Source organism: Nicotiana tabacum, chromosome 10 (assembly GCF_000715075.1).
Source record: "Nicotiana tabacum cultivar K326 chromosome 10, ASM71507v2, whole genome shotgun sequence".
NCBI lineage: Eukaryota > Viridiplantae > Streptophyta > Magnoliopsida > Solanales > Solanaceae > Nicotiana > Nicotiana tabacum.
Genome location: NC_134089.1, coordinates 148,445,241 through 148,471,677, shown reverse-complemented (window position 1 = coordinate 148,471,677; position 26,437 = coordinate 148,445,241).

Below are 26,437 nucleotides of genomic sequence, written 5' to 3'. Positions count from 1 at the left end.
AGGATGCCTCTCTGGGCATCTATAGGTGTACTGAAGTTCTTCGCTCGATACTTTGTAGAATTTGCGAATATGGCCATATCATATTTCATAGATCTGGTTATCCATTCGTATGACTTTACTGTATCTACCTGGGTCATACTATACCATAATTTTTTTTTACTTCAATTTATTGTTACTGAGGTATGCTTACCAAACTCCCAGTTACTTTTGTTGCATATCCTTTAGGTATAAATCTCAGTCCTTTAATGCTCCTTTATTACCATTCATCTTAAAAAGGATGGCATAATCTCATGTCATACTTTGTAACTTGTATCCATCCGTTGTTGATTCTCCTCAATGTTGATCTAAAATTCTCCACTTGAAGACTTGAAACTTCTTACGTAATACATTGCCGCTAGGGCTTACGTTGCATTGAGGACTATTTGAAGTGATTTCCATAATCGTATTTCATATTGTCTCAATGTGATTCACCTTATGGGGGTATCCTAATCTCACGGCGTTAGTGAAATCTTTTCTCCTTATCTTCTCTTTTTTTCAAATCATTATTCAAACGAAGGCCCAAACGTCAACTTTTATTTGTCACAATTACACCCTCATTTTATTATCAGGTTAGCATCTCATTCTTTCTAAATGCTATTAATCTTAGACTCATTTGAGTTCATTCAGGCTATACTGAACATTTGGTAACTTAGAGAAACTATTATCTCTCTTGTTTTCATGGACTTAATCCCGAGGACTTATTCGTTCTCGTCACGTTTTCACTTGCCTTTCCTTATCCTTGCTCATGTTTTCTTAAAACTTTGTCGTTCTACCATACTTTAGCTTGCGACCTATACATATCCATTTATGCTACTCGCAACTTTTCTTCAACTTGCTTGCACCATAGATTTACTTATGTTATTCAGGAATGTCAAGCAAGACATCACATCGTCTCTAACCCTTCTCTACTCTATTAACTAGATTTCTTAGTACTTAGAAACCATAGGCTAGAAGACATGTTGTTGATGATGTATTCCACTGAGGATGCCGCTATTATTCCTAGAAACTGAATCCCCCGCTTCTAGCCTTTTATCCGAAGTATGGACTATTCACAACCTTCTACATTTGAGTATCTTGTACGTTGTTCACCTTTACCTTACTTACCTTAAAATCTTGCATCATATCTTCTTTATCTTTCATAACCTCCCTTCCACATAGGTATGATTCACACCACAACTTGAAGCTATATTATAATACTACAATTCGGTAAGAGCTTTGTACTGACTTCTTATGAGGCTGTTACTTTTTTAACTGGCTTTATCGTAGAGCTATTATAGAATATGGTTGTGTATGCGGTGAAACCAGAGAGTCCAATTTCTTGCTATTAGTTCATTTTAGAAGAACATCTCGAGGCCTCGAGGATGCGAAGCTGTGACCAAGTTCCCTCCCTCGAAGCTCGTTGAGGAACGACCGAAAGGGAATATCTCAGGGATAGGGTAAAAATGGGAAATTCCCAAGGCACGCGGCGAAGTCTGACAAAGCCGTCCTACCCGGAACCTGTATCAGGGTGTCACGTCTAGCCGTCCAATCTCCACACCTTTATAATTAATGCATTTTGTACTATGTGGGGATCCCCCTCCTATATAAAGGGGATCCTTGCTATTTTGTAAAGGGTTGTTGTTCCTCCAACTATTCTACACAAGATAAATAACAAAACTCTCTCTCTATTTTCTCTCTAACATATTCCTTCGGCACTATTGCTCTTATTTTTTGACTTCATACTTGTTCTCATGTATTGCTTGTCGATTGTCCATAAAGTTCCTCCCTTAATCATATCCTAACTGTTAGCCCTTTCCCGATTATCCCCAATAGCTCAAGCCCAAGCCCGGGCATCAACCTCGAGGCCTCTCATCGGTAGTCTGAGGCACGAATAGCTAAACCCCCCGGTTCGATTATAATTCCATTTTAGCTCACATTTCATCCTTTATCTCCACATATCTAGCATCAACTACTTAAAAACTGGCATAAAAATAGATCACGTATTTTTAGAGTCTCGTCAACAAATTTAATTGTTATTATTTTCACGGTAAACAGTTTGGCGCCCACCGTGGGGCTAAAAGTAATATTGATTATTTTCTTGCTGGTTTCGTTACACAACGCGAGTTATCTTTCGCACTTTTTCTTGTCCAAGATCTTTGATTTCAGGTCAAAATGTCTGCCTTAGTGAATAGAGTTGAGAACGACAACCATGAAAACCACGGAGAAAATAATGTGTTTGTTTCAATTGTTGGCACGCCACTACAGAACCCCGATAAGCACCTGGACCAATTCCAGTGGACGCAGGTTTGCAAGGCGCACAGCAGGTTGACAAAACCTCACACACCGACAAGAGCATACAACATGGCGACCAATAGGAAGCCCAAAAGACCCCATCTTGGGAAGAACAGGAATTTAACCTTCATGTTATTTTTGAAATATTTCAGGCACAACAGCTAACTATCGTTTAGCTGCAAAGTCACCCGAAGACTCTCAGCACAGTAGCACCGGAAGCAACTCCCTAGGCCGAACAAGTAATGGAGAGATCGAGCAACAACAGATCGGTAGCCGATCATGTCATCGTAAAAATGCTTGAGGACCTCACTAAAAGGATAGAGTCGGGTGAGAAAATGATAGCAGCTAACAACAAGAAGGTCGAAACCTGTAACTTCAGGGTCGATCAAATCCTGGGCACCTGAAAGGTGTAGATTCGAAGAAGTTCGTGCAATGGCCGTTCCTAGAGGAAGCGGCTCCAAAACGCTTTCCAAAGAAGTTCAGAATGCCAGAACTCCCAAAATACAACGGGACCTCAGATCCCAACGAACACGTCACAGTCTATACGTGCACAGTAAAGGGAAATGACATAAAAGACGACAAGATCGAGTCCGTCTTACTGAAAAGGTTCGCTAAGACACTCTCGAAGGGGGACGGATATGCTATCACAACCTAGCTCCCAACTCCATAGACTCATTTTCCATGCTAGCAAACTCCTTCATAAAGGCACACGCCTGTGCCATCAAAGGAGCAACAAGGAAATCTGACGTATTCAAGATCAAGCAGAGGGAGAATGAAATGCTGCGAGAATTTGTATCTAGCTTCCAAACAGAATGAATGGAATTACCCCCGGTCTCTGACGACTGGGCGGTGTAGGCCTTCACTCAAGGCCTGAATGAACGAAGCTCAGTAGCCTCAAGGCAGCTAAAAGAGAATTTGATTGAGTATCTCGCAACCGTTATCAGTCAAAGATCAGGATTGAGGACGACCAGATGGGTGCCCCATTGGGCTCAGTATATCCAAATAGGCTCCTGGCGAAGGAGTCGAAATCGAATAGAGGGAGGTACCAGTCGTACCCCGAATATAGGAGGGATGCCCCGATACGCAACCCACCTCGTGTCACGCCCCAAAACCGAGGGGCGCGACCGGCGCTCGACCGGGTAGCCCCAGCCAAGTGGACCTGGGTGCCTTTCCTATTCCACGTGTTACCCCGCGTTTCCATTACCCATTAACCAAGTTAAATAGCCATTTATAATTTAAACACACTCTTATGAGACATAAATAATATACATGGTTACTTAGCGTAGTTTACAAGTTACACTGCCCAAATACAAAATACATAAGTACATAACCCATATTTCCTGTCTACGGAGCCTCTAAGGATACAAAAGGGTGATACAATACTTGTCGGTAACAAGGATCCGACTATACCTTACAGAAATGCCAGAATAAAACTCCGAAAGAAAAGTTGTATGAGATACACAGGGCCCCGAGAGGAAAGGGGCTCACCAATTCAGCTGACAGGAAGTGGATGAGTGCTACTATAAGTGGGCTGGAGTACCTGCTATAGAACCACCTACAATCATAACACGAATGTAGAGGCCCCGGCAAAAATGACGTCAGTACATTTGAATTGTACTGGTATGTATGAACAAACTTTACCCCAAGTAAAATCAAGGAACACACAGATAACAAACAGTAATAGAATTAACAATCAAATGCACATGAAAGGAACAACCAAAGCCAAACAAGTTCCACAATCTCTCTTTTTCCCCTTTCAACATTATTTCATCACATCAATGATTTCACAACTTTCACATATTTTCATTTCAATAGTGATTTCGGTCACTTTTCCACCCTTATTTCCTCTCCCACCCTTATTACCTCTCCCACCCTTATCACCATAACCACACCTTATAACTTCGTGTTGCGGCGCGCAATCCGATCCCACCGGACAATCATATTTCACACGACAACAACAACAATTCACAAAGAACTTTCATAAACATCAATATGATTTCCATCATATGCAACAACCCATACACAATTTAAGTCATAACGGTAATTGCCCGCGACAAGTCACATATGATATTACCACAGTTGTTTCAATTGCATCAATTACGATTTCTTTCCATCATTTGTTACACAGCTCTTACCACATAAACACATTCACACACACACACACTTGGTTTGTTGCCATTTACTTAAACCATTATATCGGGAGACTTAACCAACAACGTTCAAGGCATATTAATCACAAGAATTTGCAAATAGTCCACATAAGTAACACATACCAATTACTCGTACACCAAACAAGGTAACTTTACAAAGGTTAAAGTTAGCCTTACATACCTGGAGTCGAATTCCTTTTTTAACTTCTACTTTCAATTCACCAACAACCTAGTACCGTCAATGTAGTTCATAAGTTAACACATATAACTTAGAATTGAAGTTCACAAACTCAACCTGAACTTACTTAGGTTATCAACCCATCTTTTGCAAATCTTTACTTTTACCCAATTCCTCTTACTAGATTCTAGGTTTTAAAGGGAATGCATGTGTATTTCAACTTCCATTTTCAAGAATCAACGCATGAGAATCCCCCTTTTTTTTAAATTTGAAAATAAATGCAAAAAGGGTTAGGGATTTTACCTGCAAGAACGGAGATGAAGACAATTACTTGAAATTTCCCGGCCTGGATGACTTTGAAAAATCAAATTGATGGAGATAAGACTTTCTCTCTCAAGAATTCTCTCTTCCCTCTCTCTAGTTTTGTTCAGAAAATAGGTTAAAATGAGGGGTTGGGATGTTTTATTGAAGAAGGGGTCGAGTTTAAAATTTAGAAAAATAGGAGCCCGAGTTAGGTATGCGATTGCACTTTGCGATCGCAGAGTGGAAATGCGGTCCGCATAATGGACCGCAAAAGTGCTCCCAAAATCTGAACACACTACCTGGGTATGCGGCAGAAATGCGGTTCGCATATCCGTTCTACGGTCGTATAATGCACCGCATAACTGCCCCTCTCAATTATCCCAAGGAAAATATGCGACGACTATGCGGTCCGCATATTATTTATGCGATCGCATATCGGACCGCATATTTAACCTCAAATGCGACCAACACACTGACTCACTTTGCGGCGATTATGCGGTCTGCATACGTGATATGCGACCGCATTCTCAACCGCAGAATCACCTTTTTGGAAAACAGTATTTCTTGACTTTTTATAGCATAGATCAGTATAAAAGATCCGAACTGCGGCGAGCAGGCTCGCCGCGAAGAATTTTACACATTCCTAACACATGTTCGGGACTTGGCACCACGAGCTACCAGGTTTTGAGTAATAGTTTTCACGGGGCCTTACACCTCGCAGTGACCGATTGGTAAATCAAGGATAGAACCCTCGGGGACTCAACAACTGAGCTAGATCCGATAGGAACGCAGGGTCAACGACCTGATACGAGGGATAAACTTTAACATCGATATATCGGACATCGTGTTCGATATCAGAAAAATCAGATACGCCAAGTGGCCTAGGCCAATACAATTGGATCCTTCACAAAAGAATCACAACTTAGTGTGCGAGTTTCACAACACGTACAGCCATAGGACCAAATATTTCCACCAACTACGAGAATAATTAGCTCGACTACTTAACAAAGGGCATCTCCTGGAATTCCTTAGCGATAAAGCCAAAAATCAATTTCGGGAAAGCGAGGCGACCAAGAAGAACGAGGCGAACAAGCCACAACACGTCATCCACATGATCATGGGAGGTGTCGATGCCCCGCAGGAACCCGTAATGAGAAGGACAAAAATATCCATCACCAGAGAAAAGTGGACCTAGGGATATATTCCCGAGGACGCCCTCACATTCAGCGAAGAGGACACTGAGACCTTGTCTCAACCTAACAATGATGCACAGGTTATCTCTTTCCTTATAAATTCTTTTCAAATAAAACGTGTACTCGTAGATCCAGGTAGCTCGGCCAACATTATTAGGTCGAGGGTAATAGTGCACCTAAGACTGCTAGACCAAATCATGTCCGCCTCTCGAGTCCTTAACGGATTCAACACGGTGATCGAAACAACAAAAGGAGAGATCACTCTCCCAGTCAGCGTGGTCAGCACGACCCAAAATGTCAAATTCCATGAAGGAGACATGAGATACAACGCCTTATTCGGGAGAACGTGTATACACTATGCCTTATTCCTAACAAAGGACAGAATTAAAACCATCTACGGGGAATAACATGCATCAAGGGAAATGTTCGCGATGCACGATGTGGCACCGATGCTCGCACCTCCTCCCACAAAAGAGCCAAAAGGTAATCGAGCCACAACCTCGATCAAGCTCGATTAAATGAAATAAAGGACTGTACCCGCTTCCTCATCTCGAGTGATTGGAACATATCGATCCCCAAATCATCGTTGACGTGTCTCACATTAAGGTACGAACATCTTCCTTTTCATTTTGTATTTCAGACTAACCCTTATGCAGGCGCCTGATCAAGGCCAGAATGCTAACCTAGCTCGAAGACCCTAAGGGGGATCCAACAAGTATTCAAGGCTTCTTTGGCAATCAACTTTGAACACGGGAGGGTATCCCCTCGAAAGGTCATCTATTCAAAAAAACCAAAGAACGCCGAGCAAGGTTCTAGTAGGAAATGATGTACCGGGCCAAACGGTCAAATGAACTATGTCTGTATATGCCGGACCCATGGCAACAAAACGACATGTACTTGTGCCAAGTAATCAAAGAATGTCTTTTGCCAAAGCATCTCGTACTCCAAAGAAAACTCAGCATTGTCACAGCAAAGATCCCTCCATCGAGGACACCCCAAAATACTCTGAGACTGGAGTCATCAACTCGGCACCCGCATGACCTCAGGTTCGAAACACCAAACTTATAAGCCCTCAATGAGGCAGCACAAAAATCACAAAAAATCTCTAGGAAAGAAAAACGTCTCGAACACTCGGAGACTGGTGTCATGACCTCAAGATCAAAATCTCCAAAATCGTAAGCCCTCAACGAAGCAATTCCGAGCTTACGAGTAATGGCTCCCAAGCCTAAACAAACTCGATGACTCGAAGACTATCGCCAATCGCCATTCATTAAAAAACCCGAGGCCCTAAGACCCCGAGTGGGCAGACTCGGTCTTTGAGGCCTACACAAGGCAACAGCGAAAACTATAAGACATCAAGCAAGGCATGAATCATACTTGTACCAAGTATCAACAAAACTGTAAGATCTCGAGCAAGGCATGGATCATACTTGTACCAAGTATTAGCAAAACTGTAAGACCTCAAGCAAGGCATGAATCATACTTGTACCAAGTATCAACAAAACTGTAAGACCTCAAAAGGCATGAAAATTTTGTAAGACCTTACTACAGGCATAAACTCAATCCCGAAGTTTAGGCTATATGTCACATTTGTAAGACTCCCAAAAGGGCATACCCTTGATATAGATGCCTAACCTACTACTCTCGGGATCAAAATGGCTCCGGACAAACACAAATAAGTACGGTCATATGGTTGTACCAGCCAAATTAACGCGACTCGGGGATGCCCAACTGTCGCTACAAAATCATAGGCCATTACTTTGATTCTACTTCGAAAATAACTGGTTAAATAGGCTACCCTCTACAGGAAAAAGAGCTTCGACCATGTCAGCTCCAAATCACAAGGCTTCGAGCTATTTAGCCTACGAGCCAAACCTTCTGAGGTGCTCGAACATCGCCGTAAATGACTTGAAATCGAGGTTCTTCCCGAACTGACGATGAGTCAGGAAAAATCATTTCAAAAGTCCTTAACGAGAGGAAAATAAAGCATACATAAAAGGTCACATCGACCAAGCGCGTAAGAGCCATTTTTGTCAGGCTAACGAGCCCTAGAGTCACACATACTAAAAGCTCGTAATGACTAAAAGCGTAAGAGCCATTGTCGCCAGCTTAAAATTTGAAAGCTTGAGGGTCAAAATGAGCTCGAGTCGTAACTCTATTTGGAGACAGGACCCAAAATAGTTAACTATACATGCATAAGGGCAAAGCGTAAAAGCTATTGTCGCCACCTTAATAAGCCTCAGGGCCATGCATAAAAAAGGTTGCTTCGACCCAAGGCGTAAGAGTCATTGTTGCCAGCCCACGCAAATACAAAACTTGAGGGTCAATTGTGCTCGATCCAAAACCTGACTCAGAAACAGAACCCAAAATAGTTAAAATACAAATTCCCAAGGGAAGAGCATAATAGCCATTGTCGTCCGCCCATGCAAACACAAAATCTTGAGGGTCGAATGAGCTCGAGTCGAAGCCCGACTCGGAGACTAAACCCAAAATAGTTGAGCCACAGCATAAGAGCTCTAACGCCATCTTAAACTAAAGACCGCATCGACCGAGCACATAAGAGCCCCCGGGCCTGTCTAATGAGCCCCAGGGCCATATCACGAATTTAAGGATTCTCACCAATTTTGAAACTAGCCCACCTGGTTGGAAGAAAAGCAGAAAGAGGTACAGAAGAAATAAAACCTCAAGTTTTCTTTTATCTACATATGTGAAAAAATGCATTCTCCATCTACAAGCACGCTCTGAATATATTGCATACAAAATGGCAATGTCTATGCCCCCCCGAGGGCTACGGCCTATAAGCCTCATCTTTACTCTCCTTGGCATTGGGCAGGAGTGACCGAGCACCACGCTCGTCTGCCCTCGCTCGTGCCAACCCTTCTCAGAAAACAAAACCCCTAGCACCGATCTCCTCGAGAACCCTTCTTCGGGATTTGCAATGAGCATATTCTTTGATCCTCTCTTCACGATCGAGGGCCCTTTTCAACTCAACTTGGGCATCGGTAGCCTCCTTTAAATAAATTACCATCTCCGGATCAGCCTTAGTCCATCTCAGTGTTGCTTCAGTCCGAGCATCAACGATTTCAGCCCTGACCTTCGAAAGTTCAGATTCAAGCTTCGTGATCATATCTGCTTGAATTGAACCATTATCATGAGCTAAGTGGAGTTGGACTTCGAAGGCAGAAACTTTAGCCAATGCACCTTTCTCCTATGAAGCTTGAGCCTGCGCCCAAGCTCTAAGCTCGCAACAGTCATTCCTGATTCGGTCGGCTTCACCCTTAAGGCGTTCCAAGGCCTCCATCTTTTTCTATAGCTGGGATAGGAAAAGAATTAACCTTAAAAGTTAAAAAGAAAAATGCATACTCACCCTGGATGGGAAGTTACCTGCTCCATCAAATAGCTCTCGTAATTCGAGCTCTACTACCCCTCATATCGCCAGTATGCCAACTCAACTTCCTTCTCCTCGGTGGTCTTCCTCGAAGGCCGAGCACACCTTTGTTGATTTAGTCCCCTTGGCCCCAGAAGAATCAAGCCTAGTAGAAGCACGATCGCTCGGAGGAACCACCTCTCTAAAACCAAAAACTTCGAGTGCAGGAGGCTCGAATGATGTTTTCTTCTCAAAAACTAGACCCTGTTTCGCCTTGTTGTGAGCACCACCACTTTCGCCTTGTTGTGAGCACCATCACAATGCAATTGCATATCCCATTTATTATTGTCGTCCTTTAGCTTGGAAGTCGGTAACCCCTTTCCCTCTCCGGAGGTGCACAGCCTCGCCCTAGGAGACCCTCCGATACCTATGACGGCAAGATTAATACATGAAAAGGGAAAAATGGCTTCCCAAATGTACGAGGGATGAGGAAAAGGTAGTATACACACATACCATGATATTTTATTTCCCATCTGCCCCGGGACACAGTTCGCCACTAACGCTCGTCACAAGTCAAATGGGTTGCCAACTTCAAGACCCAACCAGGCAGATCAGGAACTTTTCCTGGCGCTCTTGAAATTGATGCAGAAAAGGAGGAAAACATGATAACTAAACTAGCATCCACCATGAGAAAATCTGAAGAAAGCACAAGACGCTCCACTCATGCATATAATTATATTTCTTGCGGAATGGCATAAGTTCCGCTAGAATAACGTCAGCAGTTCAGACCCAGACAAACCGACTAATCAACTCTCGATCTCCATCTTCCTCATCGTCAACAACGAAGGGCGTGGACGAATGGCACCACATGGTTAGTAGACCTCGATGATGAAAGGGCTGATACAGCCTAACAAGATGACTGAGCGTGAATTCAAGCCCTGCCTTCTCCGCGAAGAACCTCATCATCAGCGATATTCGCCAAAACAATGATGTATCTGCGCCAAAGTAACTTAATACTTTAAATAGAAATCGAGCACGACCCTATCAAGGGGGCCTAGTGTGAAAGGGTACAAGTACACATTCAGAAATCCATCGGCAAGGTCCGTGATACCCTCATCCGAGGGAAGCATCTGTAACTCTACCCCCTCGCCCCATCTGCATTCTCTCCTCACCAACCCAAGGTGATCCTCTATTATCAAAGACATAGTCTTCAAGGTAAACTCTCGTGGATCTTGAGCGCTGGGAGTGGAACTCTGCTCTCTCTACCGGGCAGACCCTAAAGTAGCAACCATAGCTATGGCAGGACTAGCAAAGTGAAGCGGGAACCTACTCAAACACTTTGGTACTAAGGTAACTAAGGAGTCGACGCCAAAACAGAAGGATAGCTATCTAAAATAGTGGTATCTCCCAAGAAGCAGGAGCAACCCCATATATATGTGGGAAAACAGCAACGATCTGCATACCCAAGTTAGGCCCCGGGAGGCCAATGACTTCAATAGGAGTTCCAAGGTGGTACCCGACCTCAAGGACCTCCATCAAAGAGAAGTTAGGCTTCAAAAAGCCAACTACATCATCTACAGTCCCGAGGTGGTACCCGACCTCGAGGACCTCCATAAAAGAGAAGTTAGGCTTAAAAAGCCAGCCACATCATCTTCAGTCCAAAGGTGGTACCCGACCTCGAGGACCTCCAACAAAAGGAAGTTAGGCTTCAAAAGGCCAACAACATCTTCTCCAGTTCCGAGTTGGTACCCGACCTCGAGGACCTCAATCAAAAAGAAAAATAAGTGCTTCAAGTTCCGTCCATGAGGGTTCGACCTCAGGACATCACCTAAATATGGGTAACCGCTCCTCAGGGACCTATCTACAATGCCTTAAAAGGTTATCTACATCAAGTTCAAAGTAAATCTCCATGTGCCTGAAGCTGACCTTCACTCAGATACCACTCTCAAAAATTTCAAGGTTCAAAGCACTATCTTCATGAGACTCGAGGGTCCCGATGATCCGACTCTATCGGAATGCTTCACACTTAGTCCAAGGAATAATGGTGGGCTCGGAAAGGAGATATTTATATCAACTAAAGACCGGAAGGCATACTCGCATCTGAGTTAGATATTGACGATTGTCAACAGAGGCATACATTCAGAATCCCCACAAATACAAAAGAATATGCCAAGTATCAAAGGCAGAAGTCAAGAAAATATCTTTATATTCATAAACATTTGCTTACAACAGCCCTCAAGGGGTCCTTATATATGATTATGAAAGACTACAAAGGGTCTCTACATAGAAATAAAGAAGTGAATGGGTGCACGCCCATAGTGAATTCCTAAGGGACTAGTCTTCCCTCGAAGGTTCATCTCTGGTAGCAGCATCTCTGAGCGCCACCTCCTCGAGCTCGCATCCTCGAAGGCAATTCCTTTGATCGCCACCTCCTCTAAGCTCCCAGCTCAATCCCACAAAGTAACGTCACCGAGAGAGAAGATAAAGAAGAGGAAAGGGGGAGGATGTAGAAGAGGTAGAAAAAAGAGACATAACCCGCCGAAGCCAAGGTTGAATATTTGGGGGCCCCCAGCCTCAACGGCCGGTTGTGCCATTTTATCCCTTGGGAAAAAACCCAAGGGATAAAGTGCCATACCAAGCCAGGGTAGGAGAGTGAGCAGCTTTGTATAGTACGAACACTCTCCCGAGCAGCGGTGTATAGTCTGAACACTCTCTCGAGCGGCGGTGTAGAGTCCAAATGCCCTTTTAGATCGGAGGAAGTCGACCGCCCCCATATCATCATCTCAAGCCAATAAGGACAGCTTTCCAGGCACAACAACAACAACAACAACAACAAGACGGAATGATCTTGCTCGACAAGGGGAAGCTCAGGTAGAATGCCACTACATAGCTGATAAGAATGCGACCAAACAATCTTAAAGCCGTGAACCCCAACACATGTTGATTAGCAATAACGAAAGATGGCGAGAATAAAGGGATGAATAAATGGAGGAAGGCACTTGGATAGTGAGATAACGCTATAATTCCCCCATTTATATGGGGCGATAGTGACACAACGGTCAATGCCTTTGAAAGAAGGATCGGTAGGTGCAATCAATGCGTTCTCGAAAGCGGATTCGATGGCGATACTGTCACTTTGAATTACGAGAACCGACAGTGCATTGAATAGCATCGAAAGGACAATTCCATGGGATGTCCCAGTTATCGTGAAGACTCACGTCACAGGTTGCGTCATAGGTATGACATCATCATGGGAAGCCCGAAGAGCGGGGCATCAGAATCGTTTCCCATCGCTTTGCTCTAGAAAACGCGGAGACTATCTGTATGCGACGAAACTAGAGGGTCCAATTTCTTGTTATTAGTTCATTTCAGAAGAACATCTCGAGGCCTCGAGGATGCGAAGTTATGACCGAGTTCCCTCCATCGAAACTTGTCGAGGCCCGACCTAAAGGGAATATTGCTCGGGGCTAGAGTAAAAATGGGGAATTCCAAAGGCATGCGGCTAAGTCTGACAAAGTCGGCCGGCCCGAAACCTGTATCAGGGTGTCACGTCTAGCCGTCCCATCTCTATACCTTTATAATTAATGCATTTTGTACTATGTGGGGATCCCCTTTATAAATCCCCCTCCTATATAAAGGGATCCTTGCCATTTTTTAAAAGGCTGCTATTACTCCAATTATTCTACACAAGATAAATAACAACTCTCTCTCTCTTTTCTCTCTAACATATTCCTTCGGCACTATATCTCTTATTTGTTTACTTCATACTTGTTCTTCATTTAATGCTTGTCGATTGGCCATAAAGAGCCTCCTTTAATAATATCTTAACTGTTATCCCTTTCCCGATTATTCCCGATAGCTCGAGCCCGAACCCAGGCATCGACCTCGAGGCCCCTCATCGGTCAGTCCGAGGCCCGAATAACTAAACCCCCCGGTTCGATTATAATTCCATTTTAGCTTACATTTCATATTTTATCTCCACATATCTAGCATCAACTGCTTAACAACTAGCATAAAGAGATCGCGTATTTTTAGAGTCCCATTAACAAATTTAATTGTTATTACTATTTTCACGGTAAACAGTTTGGTGCCCACCGTGGGGCTAAAAATAATAGTGATTATTTTCTTAATCATGATATTTCTATTTTTCTGGGTCCAATAATCAAACTCTCGATTTACTTGGGTGATGTAACTCTTTAGTTTCTTCCTTCTTCTTATCGGCCTTTACGTCGGCTTAAGCTATCTTCCGATCTGTGGTTCATGGCATTATTTATTCTGTTTAGACTTTCATGGTCGATGAGGAATATGCATGATACAATCCTTTAACAATTTAATCATTCGTTTTTGACCTGGGCTCAATTATTTCTTTTAACGTATACCAGAATCTCCTATGGTTGTATATGCTGCATATATAAAACTCTGAACCCTCAAGTGCGTTCATAACGTAACCAACTCTGGATCATTGATCGAATAATTTCTTTCGTTCCATTTTAGCTTTTTTTTCAACGTAAGCTATTACTTTTCCCGGTCTTTATGCCCCCTCGTTGTGTCCACACTTAGATCATCTTAGTGCCCACACCTACCAGAGTTTTTGTGCAACTCATATGATCTTTGAATATTACTTTTAATTTTACTTCCCATTCATTAGTCACGGTAGGTGCCACTTTCCTTTGGAGTGTTTATAATGTTGTTGTAAGACTGTTGTTACATGACCATTTCCTCTTTAGGTCGTTGTGCTTAAGTTGAAGCCCTCTTCCTTATTTTCTCAGCTAGTCTTTCGTTTGTAGTATTTAAGGAGAACTCTTGACTCTTGTAAAGCTGTAAGCTTATTCCAAACGCTTTTGATGACCTTTATTGCCTATAACCATCCGTACTTGCTTACCTCCATGCCCTTGTGTTTATAGGGTTGCATATGAACTAATATTTTGATTATCTTCCCAGTGGCACTTTCCTTTATCTCCATAACACTTATACGGTACCTTTAACTACCCTGACTCCTATTTGAATATAGCTCAAGTATTATAATGACATTACTGCGAGGCTAAATTCTCCACGTTAGGGTTTACTACATTCATCTTGCATGATCTGCTGGTTTGTCCATAATTTCTTGTCTAGTCATGACTAGGCTCTTCCTGAATCAACTACTAATTACTCGTCGGCACATTCTCATATCCATATTCTGCGTAATATTTTTTGGGTTATTTCCTTGTCTTAACTTACCTCACATGCTCGCTCCTTATTTATCAATAACATCCCGGGCAGGAACTCGTACTTCCCCTTTTTTTGACTTCATGCTTACATAATGTCTTGGAATCATAGCATATCTGTAACATTTGGATAAGTGCAATCTCATCCCTTTCTCATTTTTATCGCATTCTTCCTTTATCATTCCATATTCCCCCCTTTAGGGGAGTTCTAATACTTGGAGCTATGTCAACTTGCCTATAGATGTTTTTCCTCTTCATCTTTGGCATCCTTTCACATCATTGATGACCCTTACTCACTTGCGGTAATCTTTTTGTACCAAGGATAACAAAATTCCTCACTTGTGATGGTGACATTTAGTCTAACTAGCACATATAGTCGCTTAAGCTTAACTTTGCTCACATTGCTTGCTTTAGGGAAGCGTCTTATTGAATGACCATTCTCTAAATTTCTCATGAATCTTCTTCTGTTGTCCATTCTATTATTACCATCACGAAATCTTAAATTCTCATGATGTTGACCATTATCAAATCACTAAATCCCTAATATATGTTTACTTTATCTTGTTCATCAGCCCATACTGATCTCTATTATTCTGGGGTCTAGCTTTTCCTATTGGTAATCACATTAGAGTCACAAACTTACTTCTTATAATGAGGATATGACTTCATGGCCTATACTCTTTTGTTGTCCTAAGGCTTGTCACCTCTCGTCTCTTCATTCACTTGACTAGACTCTGTAATACAGTCATTTCTTCTTCTTTTTTTTTTCCTACCGTCATTATCCATGTATCACACCTTATTCATAATGCTTTCTTATCTATATTCTCATTGCTCTGCTAATATTTCTGCATATCCCTTTTCTTGTGAAAACTTCAACGTGACATTCTTTCACTTTTAGCTATCCTTTCTTCATTCACCGGCTCTTTAGGTTGCTCAACATCCTCCCTCTACTAGGGACAAGAGTCACACTAAGGTAATATTTATCCTATCCAGGATTTTAGTGCCTATCATTTGAATATTTTTTTATCATGCTAGTATTCACATCTAATTATAATATTCTAGAGTGCACCATCTTGGTGTCTCACAAGGAGATCTATTAGCACATTTGCAATATCCTTCGGTAATGTCAACTAACACAAGCAATCCATTCACCAATTTGGGTTATCGTAACCCCAGCCGAATCTTGATATGTCGTCCTTCTCTTAACTATACCACTTAGCCCCCATAGGGCATAACTGAAATGGGTGTGACCAATTGTATATACCTTAGTTACTGTTCAATATAACTCAAAAAGCTTATGTCCCTCAGCCTGAATTATAAACATTGTCAACCTTCATTAACTGGGTGCCTCATACCTGTGACGACCCGGCCAGTCGTCTCATGAGTTACCGCTCTATTTCCCCCATTTTAGCTTCTTTATGCTTCGTTATCCATGTTTTATGTGATCGAGTTGATTAGTTCGAGTTCGGAGAGGATTTGATAAGAAATGAGACACTTAGTCTTTTTTAAGAAGGCTTAAGTTGGAAAAGTCAACCGGATGTTGACTTATGTGTTAGACGGCTCGGAAGTGAGTTCTGATGGTTCGACTAGATTTGGGAGGTGATTTATGACTTAGGAGCGTGATCGGAATGGGTTTTGGAGTTGTAGAGAAGATTTAGGCTTGAATTGGCGAAATTGATATTTTGGCAAATTCCGGTTGATAGGCGAGATTTTGATATAGGGGTCGGAATGGAATTTCGAGAGTTTCAGTAGCTTCATTGTGTCATTTGGGATGTGTGTGCAAAATTTCAGGTCATTCGGACGAGATTTGATAGACCTTGTGATCGAAAGCATAATTTAAGAGTTCTTAGGCCTGAATCCTATGTTAAATTGGTGATTTGATGTTGTTGTGAGCATTCCGAAGTTTTGAGCAAGTTTTAACGATGTCATGAGATGTGTTAGTACAATTGGTTTGAAGTTCCGGGGGTTCCGGGTAGGTTCCGGGATGTTTTAGTTCAAAAATCATAGTTGTAGCAGGTCTACAGGGGTTGTAGGCCCCAAAACTCACCCATGCGGTCCGCAAAATAATAGGTGCGCCCGCGGTGAGTGTTGTGCGGCCCGCACAAAGACAGAATGCAGCCGCATAAAGACTTACACGGACCGCACAAAGTTGTGGTGCGGCCGCATGAAGGGGTTTGGCAGCTTCTCTGAACTTCACTGATGCGGACCGCGTGACCATAGCGTGTGGCCGCATGGAGAGGGACGCGGGTCGCATGAAGTGGGACGCGGCCGCATGAGTTTGACCTGAAGGGTACTCTATATAAATACAAGGTTTTGGGTTTTATTTAATATCTTGACCTAGAGAGCTCGGATTTTGGCAATTTTTTGAAGGTTTTTTAAGAAATTCATCGGGGTAAGTGATTTTAACTCAGATTTGGCTAGAATACATGAATCTATCACTAAATTCATCATTTAATTCGTGATTTGAGAGAGAATTTGGGAAGAAAAATTGTGAAACCTTTCAAAAATGTAAAATGATGATTTAAAGGACCAAATATTGTCGGAATTGTATAATTTTCATATGGTTAGACTCGTGAGAGTGTGAGGTTTTTGGGAATATAAATTTTTACCAATTTCGAGATGTGGGCCCGAGGGGCGTTTTGGTCATTTTCTATAATTTCACGTATTAGCTTTGAATTAAAACATAAGACCATTTGGTTGAGATGATATTTACGATATGCAATTGAATTGATTAGATTTGGGCCATTTGGAGTCGGATACTCGTGGCAAAAGCGTGGTTTCTAGTTGATTTTGAGCCGGTTCGAGTTAAGTGGCTTGTCTAATCTTGTGTGGGGGACCTTTCCCCTTAGGATGTGCTATATTTGATAATTGAAATGCCCTGTGCGTGAGGTGACGAGCGCATACTTGAGCTAATTGTTGAAAATCCGGTTTTTCCTTAAGTATTTCAATTGAGTTCTTTTCTTGTTTTATTCAACTTGTGAATTTAGCATGTTGCTAGTCTAGAAAGGCATATTTAGCTGACTTAATTGTCTATTTGCATAAATTGCCTAAATTGCATTACGTGAAGCATGTTAGGCTAGAAGTAAATATTTACTTGGTACGAAATTAGCGTTTAATTTAATATTCTTCTGTTGCTGCTCTGTGTTTTAAATTGGGACTACGGGTTAGATTCCCGGGAGATTCCCCCTGCACATTTACTTTGGGACTATGGGTTAGATTCCAGAGAGATTCCCCCTGCACATTTACTTTGGGACTATGGGTTAGATTCCCGAGAGATCCTCCGCACATATATTGAGGATACCGAGAGATCCCTAGTACATATTGAGGATACCAAGAGATCCTCGGGATACCAAGAGATCCCTGGCTTATATTGAGGATACCGAGAGATCCTCGGGATACCAAGTGATCCCTAGTACATGTCGAGGATACTAAGAGATTCTCAGGATACTTAGAGATCCCTGGTTACTTTCCTTATGGTTTGCTTTCATCATTGTTTCTGTTATTATACTCTTATTATCCTGCATAGATTCTTACTGTAGGTTCTCAATTGCACTGCTTATCTTATCCTTCCATCTTTATATTTTATATAACCTCAGTAGGGCCCTGACCTTCCTCGTCACTACCCAACCGATGTTAGGCTTGGCACTTACTGAGTACCGTTGTGGTGTACTCACGCCTCTTCTGCACATGTTTTTCATGTACAGATCCAGTTACCTCTACTCAGGCGCACTATCAGTGAGGCAGGAGGACTACGGAGACTTCGAGGTAGATCTGCTGCGTCCGCAGACCGACGAGTCTTCCTCTTTATTCTATCTTTAGTATTTAGTTCTCTTTCCTTCCGTTTGTTAGATATTCTAGAGTTTGGAGCCTCACTATACATTTCTGTAGCCTGTGTTTTCCCGTGAGTTTCCGGGTTTTGGGATTGTTTTAGTCTTAAGATATTGAGTCATATATGCCGAGCAGTATTCAGTACAATTTCCTTTTTAGATAATTAAATATGGTATTCTATTTTTTCGCAATTATTATGTTTCTGCAAGTGTTAGGTTTACCTGGTCACGGAGACTAGGTGCCGTCATGACATGTTCACGGTTGGTGAACTAGGGTCGTGACAAGTTGGTATCAGAGCTCTAGGTTCATAGGAGTCACGGAACATAGGGCGATTATTTAGAGTCTCGCTGATCGGTACGGAGACGTCTGTACTTATCTAAGAAAGGCTATGTAACTGTTTAGGAAAATTCTAAACTTCATTGATTTCCTTGTCGTGCGATATTTTTGACATCAATTCTAAACTTCTGTCTTTTATTCTCTCACAGATGGTTAGGACACGTGCTACTCGGAACGATCAGGCACCCGCACCCCCTCTTACAGCCGTCAGAGGCAGGGGCCGGGGCCGGGGCAGAGGCCATGGACGTACACGGGGTGTAGCTAGAGCACATGCGCGAGCTGCCGCTGAGGTACCGCTAGCAGAACCAGCCGGAGTTCAGGCACCTGACACGCCTACAACCACTACTACTCCAGCCCTTCAAGAGACATTGGCATAGTTAATGAGTATGTACACCACGTTGGCTCAGGCAGGGTTGCTTCCCCTTGCTACAACCACATCCCAGGCCGGGGGAGGGGCATAGACTCCTGCCGCCCGCACTCCTGAGCAGCGAGTGCAGGTTGAGCAGGTCCCAGAGATCATTCCTGTACAAACTACAGTACCAGTTCAGCCCGAGGATGGGGCAGCTGCTTCTGAGGATGAGCAGCGGAGACTTGAGAGGTTCAAGAAGTATGATCCTCCAGTTTTCATTGGACTAGCGACAGATAATGCCTTGGGATTTCTGGAGGATTGCCACCGTATTCTTCGCACTATAGGTATTACTGGATCGAGCGGGGTTTCCTTCACTGCTTTCCAACTTCGGGGAGCCGCCTATGAGTGGTGGCGCACCTATGAGTTAGACAGTCCAGACGAGGCTGCTTCACTGACTTGGACCCAGTTCTCAGATATGTTCTTGAGAGAGTTCGTTCCTCAGAGCCTCAGGGACGCATGGCGCGCAGAGTTTGAGCATTTGCGCTAGGGAGCTATGACTGTTTCAGAGTATGCTATTCGTTACACCAGATTGGCTAGGCATGCACCAGCCTTGGTTGCTACTGTCCGCGAGAGGGTTCACCGGTTTATTGAGGGGCTTATTCCTCCCATCAGATCTAGCATGGCTTGTGAGTTGGAGATGGACATTTCTTATCAGCAAGTGGTGAGCATTGCTAGGAGGATTGAGGGTATGCATGCTAGGGAGAGAGAGGAGAGGGAGGCCAAGAGGTCTCGTAAGTCGGGCCATTATTCTGGTGCCCGTACCCCAGTTGCAGGTTGTCATGGTAGCGGCTATATGAGTCGCCCCGTTCATTTAGCTCTTTTAGCAGCCAGCAATGCTCCACTCCTCCCAGATCTCAGGAGCCATATTATGCACCTCCGGTTTCTAGCGCACCTCCTGCGTGGGGTGCTTTCAGAGGTCAGTCTAGCAGACCTGGACCTAGCCAGTCACAGACACCATGTCCTCCCAAAGCTTGTTTCGAGTGTGGTGACATACGCCACTTTGTGAGGGAGTGCCCTAGACTTGGGAGGGGTGCACCTCCACAGACTTCTCAGCCACAACGTGCCCCGCAGAGTTCTTAGGCTATGGTTACAGCTCCAGTTGCTACCCCACCTACTCAGCCAGCTAGAGTTGGAGGTCGGGGAGGTAGAGGTCGCCTTAGAGGGGGAGGCCAGGCCAGATATTATGCCATTCCTACTCGTACCGAGGCTGTTGCCTCTGATTCCATCATCACAAGTATTATATTGGTTTGTCACAAAGATGCATCATTTCTATTAGATCCAGACTCCACTTATTCTTATGTGTCTTCTTATTTTGCTCTGTATTTGGGTGTAGCCCGAGATTTGTTGAGTTCTCCTATTTATGTTTCTACTCCTGTGGGAGATTCTCTTGTTGTGGACCGCATTTATTGATCGTGTTTGGTTACTACTCGTGGTTTTGAGACTAGAGCAGATCTATTGTTACTCAACATGGTTGATTTTGATATTATTCTGGGCATGGACTGGTTGTCTCCCCATTACGCTATTCTTGATTGTCACGCCAAGACCGTGACGTTGGCTATGCCAGGTATTCCGCGTGTTGAGTGGAGTGGTACTTTAGATCACACTTCCAGTAGAGTTATGTCTTTTCTTAAAGCTCAGCGTATGGTTGGAAAGGGGTGTGCCGTGTATTTAGCTTATGTGAGAGAGGTCAGTATTGATACTCCTTCAGTTGATTCAGTTCTAGTAGTACGGGATTTTCCCGATGTGTTCCAGCTAATCTTCCAGTCATGCTGCCTGATAGAGATATTGATTTTGGCATTGATCTGTTTCCGGTCACTCAGCCCATTTCTATTCCCCCATATCGTATGGCTCCTCCTGAGTTGAAGGAGTTGAAGGATCAGTTACAAGAATTGTTTGATAAGGGTTTTATTTGGCCCAGTGTATCTCCTTGGGGTGCTCCTATCTTGTTTGTGAAGAAAAAGGATGGTTCTATGCATATGTGTATTGATTATCGCCAATTGAACAAAGTTACAGTTAAGAACCATTATCCTTTGCCTCGTATTGACGATCTATTTGAGCAGCTTTAGGGCGCACGGGTGTTTTCTAAGATTGATTTGCGCTCAGGTTACCATTAGTTGAAGATTCGGGAACCAGATATCCCTAAGACTGCTTTCAGGACTCGGTATGGCCATTACGAGTTCCTTGTTATGTCATTTGGGTTGACCAATGCCCCAGCAGCCTTTATGCATTTGATGCATAGTGTGTTCCAGCCATATCTTGACTCGTTCGCCATTGTCTTTATTGATGATATTCTGGTGTATTCCCGGAGTCAGGAAGATCATGAGCAGCACCTGGGAACTGTGATTTAGACTCTGAGAGAGAAGAAGTTATATGCTAAGTTCTTGAAATGTGAGTTTTGGTTGGATTCAGTGGCATTCTTAGGCCACGTGATATCGAGTGAAGGTATTCAGGTGGATCCGAAGAAGATAGAGGTCATACAGAGTTGGCCCAGACCATCCTCAGCTATCGAGATCCGCAAATTCCTTGGTTTGGCTGGCTACTACCGTCGTTTTGTGGAGGCGTTTTCATCGATTACAGCCCCTATGACCAGGTTGACCCAGAAGGGTGCTCCATTTCAGTGGACGGAGGAGTGTGAGGCGAGCTTTCAGAAGCTCAAGACAGCCTTGACCACAACCCCAATTTTGATACTGCCTACAGGTTCGGGGTCTTATACAGTCTATTGTGATGCCTCGAGGGTTGGCCTCGGAGCGGTGTTGATGCAGGATGGTAGGGTGATTGCCTATGCGTCCAGACAGTTAAGATACATAAGAAGAACTACCCTGTTCACGACCTTGAGTTAGCTGCCATTGTTCAAGCCCTGAAGATTTGGCGCCATTACTTATACGGTGTGGCTTGTGATATTTATACTGACCATCGGAGCTTGCAGCACTTGTTCAAGTAAAATGATCTAAATTTGCGCCAGAGGAGGTGGTTAGAGTTGCTGAAGGACTGTGACATCACTATCTTGTATCACCCGGGCAAGGCCAATGTGGTGGCCGATGCTTTGAGTCACCGGGCGGAGAGCTTGGGGAGTTTGGCATATCTACCAGCATCAGAGAGGCCTATGGCAATGGATGTTCAGGCCTTAGCTAGCTAGTTTGTGAGATTGGACCTTTTGAAGCGCAGTCGACTCCTAGCTTGTGTGGTTTCTCGGTCTTCCTTGTTTGACCGTATCAGGGAGCGACAGTATGATGACCCTCATTTGCTTGTCCTTAAGGACAAGGTTTAGCACGGTGATGCCAGAGGAGTGACTATTGGTGATGATGGGGTATTGAGGATACAGGGTCGGGTCTGTGTACCCAATGTTGATGGTATTTGGGAGTTGATATTGGAGGAAGCTCATAGTTCGCGGTATTCTATTCATCAAGGTGCCGCGAAGATGTATCTAACTTTGAGGCAGCACTATTGGTGGAGGCGGATGAAGAAGGATATAGTTGGATTTGTAGCTCGGTGTCTCAACTGTCAGCAGGTAAAGTATGAGCATCAGAGACCGGGTGGCTTATTTTAGCAGATGGTTATTCCCGAGTGGAAGTGGGAGAGAATCACGATGGACTTTGTGGTTGGACTTCCTCAGACTTTAAAGAAGTTCGATGCTATTTGGGTGATTGTGGATCGGCTGACCAAGTATGCGCACTTCATTTCTGTGTGTACTACCTATTCTTCAGAGCGGTTGGCAGGGATTTATATCTGAGAGATTGTTCGGTTGCATGACGTTCCTGTTTCCATCATCTCAGATAGAGGTACTCAGTTTAGTTCACAGTTTTGGAGAGCCGTGCAGAGAGAGTTGGCTCAGGTAGAGTTGAGCACAGCGTTTCATCCTCAGACGTACTATTCAAATATTGGAGGAAATGTTGTGTGCTTGTGTTATTGACTTTGGAGGTTCATGGGATAAGTTTCTACCACTTGCAGAGTTTGCTTATAACAACAGCTACCAGTCCAGTATTCAGATGGCTCCATATGAGGCTTTGTATGGGAGTCGGTGTAGATCTCCGGTTGGTTGGTTCGAGCCCGGTGAGGCTAGACTATTGGGGATAGATTTGGTTCAGGATGCCTTAGAGAAGGTGAAGGTGATTCAGGAGAGGCTTCGTACAGCGCAGTCATGTCAGAAGAGTTATGTGGACCGGAAGGTTCGAGATGTGTCCTACATGGTCGGTGAGAAGGTCTTGTTGAAGGTTTCGCCCATGAAGGGTGTTATGAGATTTAGGAAGAAAGGCAAGTTGAGTCCTCGGTTCATTGGGCCTTTTGAGGTGCTTCAGAGGATTGGGGAGGTGGCTTATGAGCTTGCTTTGCCACCCAACATGTCGAGTGTGCATCCGATATTTCATGTTTCTATGCTCCGGAAGTATAGTGGGGATCCGTCACATGTTTTGAACTACAGCATGGTTCGGTTAGATAATGATTTGACCTTTGATGTGGAGCCATTAGCTATTTTGGGTTACCAGGCTCGGAAGTTGAGGTCAAAGGATATAGCTTCAGTGAAGGTGCAGTGGAGAGGTCGGCCCATAGAGGAGGCTACTTGGGAGACCGAGCGGGAGATACGGAGCAGATATCCTCATCTGTTTGAGGCTTAAAGTATGTTTCTTGACTCGTTCGAGGATGAACGTTTGTTTAAGTTGGGGAGGAAGTGACCACCCGGCCAGTCGTCTCATGAGTTACCACTCTATTTCCCCTATTTCAGCTTCTTTACGCTTCGCCATAACAACCAGAAAATGCTCGGAATCGCCTCCTACTGTCCTAACCCTAGTCTTAGCTCCATCATACATGTCTTTGATCACCTTAATGTTGGTAATCGGCACCCCTTTCACCTCCAAATAGCTCCATAGAACCTCCCTAGGAACCTTGTGTCACGACCCCAAACCGGAGACAGTCGTGATGGTGCCTTTCGTGAATACAAGGCCAGCTGACACAATCCCCAAGTTCATTTCACAAGTATTAGTAAGTAAATTTAAGCCCTTTTAGTTAATGAGGTATTGCATAATGTAAGTTTAAAAGAACAGTGCGGAAATAGATACAGCCCGACATCGGGGTGTCACAAGTCACGAGTATCTACTAAGGTCTAAAATACAACAGAATTTCTGTAAATGTACTAAATACAGTCTTGATATCAAAGCGAGAAAAGCAGTGTTGCGTACGTCGGGCAGCTACCTTGCTAAACTCCAAATACTCTACCTCTGATCAACCAATACCCGCTACCGGGTGCAGAAATACCTGAATCTGCACATAAGGTGCAGGGAGTAAAGTGAGTACTCCAACTCAGTGAGTAATAATTATAACTAAAGACTGAGTGGTAGGAAATCACGAAAAGTACATCAACATGTTGTATAGAGGTAATACAAAACTAGTAAGAAAGCAATGAATGTGTGAAATCTCTTAAAGTATCTTAGCTCAGTTTAAACTTCTTTTAAATAAATGACTTTTCAACGGTTAAGCAATTGAATGCAAAGCAATTAGAACAGATAAGCACAGAAAATCCGCCCCTCGGGCACAAATACACATTAAAACAGGTAAATGACAGACAAATAAGACAGATAAGCACATAAAGGATTGCCCCTCGGGCACAATGTCAACAATACCAGCCCCTCGGACTATATCTCACATCACAATGGGTACCCGCGCTCACTGGGGGTGTGCAGACTCCTGGAGGGGCCCCATTCGGCCCAAGCGCAATATCAAGCCATCTCGTGGCATCATCACTAGGCTCTCGACTTCATATCAACAAGCCACCTCGTGGCGTACATATCTCAGGCCCTTGGCCTCATAATCAGTGTATCACTGCTGTGGTGTACAACCCGACCCAAAAGTATCCTCACAGCATAGGCCCTCGGCCTTACTCAGTCAAAATCACATAAGCCACTCGGGAAACAGTAAAGCATGATGCTCAGCCCAAAATATTATTTGAAATATAATTTGATATATTAAAACAGAGTAAACATGGCTGATTTATGAAAACAGTGAAATATAACATGACTGAGTTGAAGTACAAAGTCAAGACAGTGAGGAAATATCAATAAAATCCCCTAAGGGTTCAAATAGTTGGCACGAGGCCCAAATATGGCATTCAACCAAAAACATGATGATATCAAACAGTTTTCAGTCAAATACGTGGTAAAATAATCATTCGGAATGGACTAAGTCACAATCCCCAATAGTGCATGATCTCACGCTCGTCATCTAGCATTTGTGTCACCTCAATATAGCACAACGATGTGCAACCCGGGGTTTCATACCCGCAGAACATCATTTACAATCATTACTCATGGTCAAAGGTCCAAACTCTAGTTCGCAACGCCTTTGCCCCTCGAATCGGCCTCCGGATGCTCCAAGGTCAAAGGTCTCTTAATCTCAATTTGGCCCCTCAAATCCCCACTCAAAGGTCTCTTAATCTCAATTTCACCAATTCAAACCTAAACTTTCCACGGACTTCCAAAATGCATTCCGATCACGCTCCTATGTCCCAAATCTCCTAACGGAGGTAATCAAATCATAAAAATTCTAATCCGAGATCATATACTAACAAGTCAAATCTTGGTCAAACCTTTCAAATTTCAGTCTTCAAACTGAGAACTGTTCTTCCAAATTCATTTTCATTACCCTGAAAACTAAAATCAACAATTTACATAAGTCACAATATATCACACGGGGCAAGTCATGCCCGAGAACTGACGAGCAAAGTGCAAAAGCTCAAAACGACCGGTCGGGTCGTTACACCTTGTCGTACGCTTTCTCCAAATCAATAAACACCATGTGGAGATCTTTCTTCCTATCCATGTATTGTTCCACTGTCCTCCTAATAAGGTGGATAGCTTCTGTGGTAGAACGCACCGGCATGAACTCAAACTGGTTGTCTAAAATAGGCACCGTCCTTCGCACCCTCATTTCTGTCACTTTCTCCCAAACTTTCATGGTATGACTCAGTAATTTGATACCCCTGTAATTGTTACAACTCTGGATATCACCTTTGTTCTTGTACAACGGGACCATTGTACTCCACCTCCACTCATTTAGCATCCTATTCGTCTTGAATATAACATTAAATAACCCAGTTAATCATTCCAAGCCTGCTCTACCCACACATCTCCAAAGTTCAACTGGAATTTTGTCTGGCCCGGTAGCTCTG